Raw genomic sequence first — 7,674 nt, forward strand, 5'->3', positions numbered from 1 at the left:
AACAGACATCTGAGAGAAACTAGTAGGTTAAGACATCAAAAACAGGCCTTCTGTGGTGTGGTTGTTCAGGGCTTCCTCTATGGGCCATAAAAATGAGGGAAATGTGTCAGAAATGTGCTGGAGTGGAAGCTGTTCCCCAGTGGCCTGGCTCCCATTACAATGGCAAATTCGAGCAGGCCAGTTTACAGCCTGTGATCTGCGGTAGCAAATTTCAGTTCCAAAATCAAAGTCTGATGCCTCGGTTGTTAGGACCAATTTTGGCTCCAGAAATTTCTCCCCACGAATCTCGATTGTGAGTATTTCAGCCTGGCAACGAAGACACACCAGCAAGAACATTTGTCTTCCAACGCCTCCAGCGCCATCAGTCAGAATGACACTCCAGCCCTATATCCACCCGAGGAAGAAAACAGGAGACTATTGCTTGTGTCATTCAATATGGAAGTGGGACCTTCTGAGCCTTAATCCTCTATTCTGATGTTGTCAGCCTCTTCCCTCAGCGGCTAATTTGATGAGCTGTCATTGTTTTCCCCCCTACTCGATTTATGTGATCCGTTCCTTCAATGCACACCCGCCGCCAGCCAGCAAAATTATAATGGACAACTTGGACAGAAAGCATTGGAGTTTTGTGGGATAAAGGTCCGCCTTCATCGGGGACGCTCAGAAGAGTTTCAGTGGGTTGGACAGTTCTAAGCTTCGTTGTATGAAATGGCTCACAATTTGAATGAATACTGAACGACATATCTACCATCACTGATTCACTAGACTGAAACCTGGGGTGACAGCTAAGATTAGGTTTTAGTCACAAAAAACGAAATCACAGAAAACAAAACTGATAACCTTGCTGGGGACGTGCATTTGCCTGAAGGAGACCAATCAGTAACTAATTCTACCATCCGATGACAAGCAGAGGTATCCAGAGGCATCCACCTTCTGTGGAACTCACGTTACACCACCATCGCGGTGCGAGCAGCAGTTTAAGTTAAAATGAATACCTTAATATGACTGAACTGAGAAATTGAAAGCAGTTGCTACTGGACTGAGTAGCTGCACCGATTATATACAGGGTTATTATATACAGGGTTATTATATACATCATGGCATCCTGTACCTACTGCAGAGCTGGTGGATATTCACGCCATTTAACCGACTGGTGCTGATTGGGAGAGTTGAGGGTCTTTGTCTTCTATCGATAATGCTACATATTCAGTTTACTTTAAAAATCACTTTCCTTTCACTTCTGATTTACGTCACATTCACACACTGCACGGACATTTCAGTAAAATAGTACGAGTCAGTGGGAAGTCAAAGATATTAATCGAAATGATGTATTTTTGGTCCTGCTGCCTGTTCAAAGCCATAAATGATGGTATTCCAGCTGTACAGCGCTTGATTTCATGGGTAGTATCAGCAGGCAGCTTGTCTACTAATGACCTGAAAGCTCTAGACATATACTTCACCATGTATCCATATTTCATATAAAACAAACCTTTTTGTTCATTTATGTGTGGATGAAAGTTTCTTATGGCAATCGAATAGATCAAATTAAGATAACTAGCTGTTAATGGTTAAATAAAGTAACCGGAGTCTCTCTGTCTACTATACATAAACCCAATCTGAATCTGAACATTAGTGCTATCGATTACTCTTAAATCAGGTGCAGAGTTTATTGTTTAACTGTAGATAAGATGTAGTAATATTAAAACAGAAGCAGGATGGAATCACTCTTGCTGTTTCCCAGGCTGGCTGGCTGGCATTAGAGTATACTGAGAGAGTGCTGTGAGTATACAGAGTGTGCTGAGAGTGTGCTAAGAATGCGCTGAGAGTATACTGATAATGGGTGGAGGGTGTCTTGAGAGTAAGCTGAAAGCATGTTGAGGGTGTGCTGAGAGTAACCTGATAGTATATTGATAATGTGTTGAGTATACTGAGAGTAAGGTGAGAGCATACTGATAACGAGAGTATACTGGTACTCATATGATATCAGCCAGAGGAGGATGGGTTCCAGTCTTGGTTCCTCTCAAGGTTTCTTCCTCATGCTCTTGAGTTTTTCCTTGCCTCTATCGCCCTTGGCATGCTCACTGGGGGCTTGGACTCAGACACTTGCAAACTGTTGTAAAAAGTGCTATATAAATACATTTTGATTGATTGATTGATTGATAATGTACTGAGAGTATACTCAGAGTAAGCTGGGCATAATTTATGAGTAATATGGCTGAAGGTGTCAAAGCCAGACTTCAGTGATCTGAGCTCCAGTCTACTGCACTGCTGTGGTGTGATATGTAATAGGCCATTCAAGTTAGGCAAAAACCCCATCCTCAGGCTGAAAGAGTTTTGAATGGCCTGATAGGTCTCAGAAATACCACCGGGCCGAACAGCCAGCAGAGCTGCAGAAAGCGTTTAGGTTGGCGTGAGTGGCACTGGAGCTGAGGGAGTTCCGGGAGACTTTCTGCAGGAATCTGCATTACTTCAGAGGGTTTACATGTTTTTTTCTCGACTGCATTACCCTTCGTCTGCAAGACATGCTTCTTAGTCACTCCTCTCTGAACTGAGATCTTGATTGATGACTGTAATAAATCACAGAATTAATTCAATTAAGCAACTGGTGACGTATGTGAGTTGTCGTGGATGTTAACTAGTGTCTAACAGGCTAACAGCACGGTCCTTTTCATTAAACCATCAGCAGAAGTGAACGTGTGTATTTGTAAGCCTCCCAGGCCAACGCTGGAAGTGTAAAGAGACACAGGCAAATTGAAAGTGTAATGAGTGTGAAAGGTGTTGAGGCAGGACTGCGGTACGGGTCCGATAGCCGCTTCCTTGGTGGGGAGTCATATAATGAATGTGGACAGACTTTAGTAGGGCATCTCTCTAAGGTGGGGGACTGGAGAATAGCTTTATACCTGTGCAGAAGAGTCCCGCGGCCCCCCCACGGGGGGTTATGATGGGGTCATGTGAGAGGTTCGGCCCGGTGTTCTGAAACTGTGATGTGTAGTGATTTCATGTGTTTAGGTCTGTACACAATGAGGTGATTTAAAAAACAAACAAAGGTTGGCAAGTGATTTGCACGTGAATTATCTCAATGAAACGTGAAATGTGACATATTTGTCAATTGTGATTTTCACCTCAATCAAAATGTACCCTTCGCATTTACCCATCTGTGCAATTAGAACACACACACAAACACACACTAGTGACTACTAGGGGGCTGCGGTGCACACATGCCCAGAGCGGTGGGCAACCCTAGCCCGGCACCCGGGGAGCAGTTGGGGTTAGGTGCCTTGCTCGAGGGCACCTCAGTCATGGCCTCAGGTCTGGGAATCCAACTCACGACCCTCCGGTCATGACTGATGGATGCTTTTAGTATCTGTATTTAGTTTATTTAGTGTGAGTGTGAGTGCATATATGTATGGTGTGTGTGTATACATGTATGTGCATATGCATGTGTATTGTATTTGTGTTCATATAAACATCTTGTAGTTTTTTTCAACAAAACATACTGATAGAAATATCTGTGTATGTGTGTGTGTGTGTGTGATGATTGTGTGACATTGCCCACTGCAGTATGAAATGAAAGAATAGAAAGAGTAACTTCTATTTACTGAGAAACCTCTATTGTTTCATAAAAAAAAAACAAGGTCTATAAATGACAATAAAAATATTCAGAGTTTGATAAGAGAGGAAGAAAAAAAACATTGCCAGGGTTTTGCTCCTGGTTACAGTTGATGAATCATCTAATCCTTCTCAGCAAACATGCTCTGGATACAGAGTTGGACTAGATGCTTGCAGATATCTCCCCCTCCGAGCTCACCCATATATCATTCCCTCCACCACCCGAGTAGACAGTCAATAAACAGCCCTGCTTGCAAACGCCGCAGTGCCTGGGCAGGCAGGTGGGGATGGTGGTGGGGGGTGGGGGGTGGCTGGTGCGGAGGCTGCCCCGGGAGCAGTGGTGTTCAGCGATCACGTCAGGCTGCTTCTCCGGTTGGTTTTGTATTCGCTTCGCCCCGCACTACTGATCATGCCTCGTGCAGCTAGTCACGCCTCGTTCCGGTTGCCACGCATCAACACTTGTTGTTCATGCTCCCCTCAGGTGGTGCTGCCACACTCCACCAATCACGCCTCACTTAATCAACCACACCCCTCTTTGTGGGTCACGCCCATGTGCATGGTCATGTCCATCTCAACCATCGATGCTCCCTTGACCGGTCAAGCCCATGGCTGATCACACCCCTCTGACCCCCTCTGACTGGTCACACTCTCCTCTTGACTAGTCAGCCCAAAGAGGCACTTGCAAGGTGCAGTCATCCATAAAGCACTGGTTATACACGAGCACACACACACACACACACACACACACACACACGCACACACACACACACGCACGCACGCACGCACGCACACACACACACACACACACACACACACACTCACACAGATCACCGTGAAGTGTGATGAATTTGAGCCAGAACAGTTAGAAAACAGACTAATGAGCCAGAACAGTTAGAAAATAAACCACAAATCCCAGTGATCTGAAAGTACTTTCCAGGTACCTGCTGAGGAGATACACGTGTGATTGTCGACTCTGCACAGGCTTTCAGACCCCTGATGCGTCTGCGAGAAAAATACAAGACTAAAAGCAGAAAGAAACAAGACGATTGGTTGGTTTTATTAAAAAGCCACACACTGCTTATCGTGAAGCATTTGCGCCAGTAGAAAACCGAAGGCATAATGAAGGTACTATACATGAGCTGTTATATAGGCTGTATGAAATAGAGGTCAGCTAAAAGCACACAAGTGACTGGATCAGAACGTCCTGCATGGCCTCCACATGACCTGCACAGTAAAACCGGCCGAGTTAAATGAATTTCTACATTATTAAATGAACTCCTGCAATATTAAATGAACTCCAGCCGAGGTTATTTTTAGTGCACTGGCTGTGTGATGATAAGAACACAAAAGATGCAACGGAAGAGTTACTCTGTTAAAATAAAATGGAGTCATCCTTGAATGGATGTGAACACACGAACACGCCCGCATACACACACACACACACACACACACACACACACACACACACACATATGTTATGTGTACACATCCTTGTAAGGTGCTCTCTACTGAAAATACATTACATAAAGGAAAATGTAGATAAATGAAATGTAGAAGTCTTCTGCAGTGTACACTTTGTTGGGTGACTTGCTTTAGATGTGTGTGTGTGTGTGTGTGTGTGTGTGTGTGTGTGTGTGTGTGTGTGTGTGTGTGTGTGTGTGTGTGTGTAATTGATTTTTTTGTCCCTCTGAGGTGCTAGGTGGAGATGAAAGGTGAGACTATGAGGATGAAGGGCGAAGGAGAAGTAATGAAGAGAAGAACAGAAACATCCAACAGCCTACACACCACCTCCAGCCACCAGAACCTCCACCACCCCCAACCCTCCGGCACTGTTTCTCATCTGCATTTTACATGCACCGATAATACTGTTTTTTCCCCTCTTTTCCCTTTTTTCAGAATACTCATGGTTTTGGATGAGGACGTGTTTTTAGCACTTCTGTGTGGGAGAGGTGCATCCTGAAGGACTCCGTGGCTTTTAAAACAGTGAGGGTTTCAAACACGCTGCCAGGAAGCATCACGCAGACTCCAGGTTTAAGTTATCCACCATTTAACATACATGTCTAGCTCACTATGGCCTTTATAATTCACTGATGAATTGAATCAAGTGTGTTTCTTTGTGTATTTCCTTATTGTCCATTTGTACTACACTCTGAAGGCTACTGCACAATTTTCCCAGGGAAAGAGGTGTGGACCAACCCAAATATTCTCCTTAGAACTTCGACCGACCTCAATCTAATCTGGGCCGTGTCCAGGTCTGTTGGACTTGGTCTCCTGGGAGGAACCCTTCTTTTCCCCCCTTCATGCCAATTTAGTTAGAGGTGTGTAGATCTTGGAGACTGTAGGTTAAGTTTTGGGTGTGTCAAAGCCCAGCATGGATGCAGTCTTTAAGAGCAGCCCCATGTGCTGTCTCTGGTTTCTCACTAGATCGTTTGAGAAGACCATGAGAAAGGTGCGTCATGGAGACTCTGCACTGGACGTCATCCAAGACGCGGGTAGCCCAGGGAGATCGGAGTTCTCCTCTCCACAATTAGCTGGCCACGTCCCTATCTTTCATTCTCTATGATTGTGTTTTCAACAGCATGTTGTACCCTTAATCACTCCACTCATCCCCTTCATCACTCTGATGATTGGCCCTGTGCGCTGCTGTAACTGAAAATCTCCAGCTTCTTTTTCTCAGACTTAGTGTTTTACACTCATGTCCTAATTTCAACATGGAAAGGTTTTTGCATTGCTCTCTTTAAATGCAATTTTATGCAAATTGATAATTACTGTAATTACCATAGAAACTAACTCAGTACATATCCAGTATTTTGCTACGCTCTTTATTTAAATTTATTAGCGTACATTTAAATCTCTTAATTTTAATATGTTTCTCCTATGCCATAATAAATTGTTGTGCATGGGGAGAGAGAAAAGCTTCTGCGTTAAAGCTTCTTTAAATGCATTGGCATAAAATCAAACACTACAGCTCCTAGTATTCATACTCTTCAATATCTCAAATCAGCCAGAGCTAGCATGTCTAGATTCTGTTAGTGGTGGAATGTGCTCTTGGTAGCGAAGGAAGGGAACTCGTCATCAGTTTTAATTCTGGATCTTTACAGGATATGTGAATGTGGCAGCTCGGTGTGCTGATATTAATGCTTCTGCTGCAGAACCCATTCAAATGCTTCAAGATTTTAGGACGTGCAAAAGTGCAGCGTTTTTCTTCGTATTGATCACTACGTGTTAGCAGTTTACCTCAAAAGTGCAGCTCACAGGTTCCTTAGGGCAAATGTAAAAAGGCTAACCAAAAAATGATTCATAAAGTGCTTTTTAAGAGGAGGTGCGAATCTACACCCGTGTCCAATAGGAGTGCATGGTTTAATGTAAAATATTTAAGAGAAGTAAAGTGTGACTTTTAAAATGACATCCCAGATAAACTGCTCTATCATTTTGATTGCCATCTTCACTCTCTCTCGTCCCTCTTTAGAGATACCCCAGTCTACCGTCTCTGTTCGGTGTATTCCACATTCCTGCTTTCTCTTTTGAGTCTTCCCTGTCTGCGCTGTCTCTCTGCCATTTTCCCTGGCTACAGTCTCTCTCAGGAGTATTCCCATTCTATGATCTTTCTTCTCTGTCCGATGTCTTCTCTGTATCTCACCTTTAAAGCCTTTAGTGTGATCCTCGCCAAACAGGCTTCTGGTTAGCATCTCGTCTCCGTCAGGAAAATGAAACGATTCCCTGAACGTTTGCGCTAAGGTCAGCGCCTCCCTCCTGAGTGATGGCTCTGGGGTGGGTGGAGGTGGCGGATAATAACCTGGATATTTGTTTGGCTCAGCTCCACGTCAGCCGTTTCACTGCACGCCAGAGGTATGCCGTCGGAGAGACTCGATACACCGTTGCGGGCGCCGGGGGTGATGGGGCCTCTTCCTCAACCCCTTTCTCTGCCCCACACGTCTCCTTTGTGGGGCCGTGTAATGGAGCTGGCATTTTTAGTGCCAGGGGCAGCTGCATGATAAGCCCTCAACCCCTCCTCCACCTCCACCACCCCTCCCCTGCCAAACCCTCCGCCCCCAAACATAAACATAC

This window comes from Brachyhypopomus gauderio, chromosome 2, assembly GCF_052324685.1.
Source record: "Brachyhypopomus gauderio isolate BG-103 chromosome 2, BGAUD_0.2, whole genome shotgun sequence".
Classification (NCBI taxonomy): domain Eukaryota; kingdom Metazoa; phylum Chordata; class Actinopteri; order Gymnotiformes; family Hypopomidae; genus Brachyhypopomus; species Brachyhypopomus gauderio.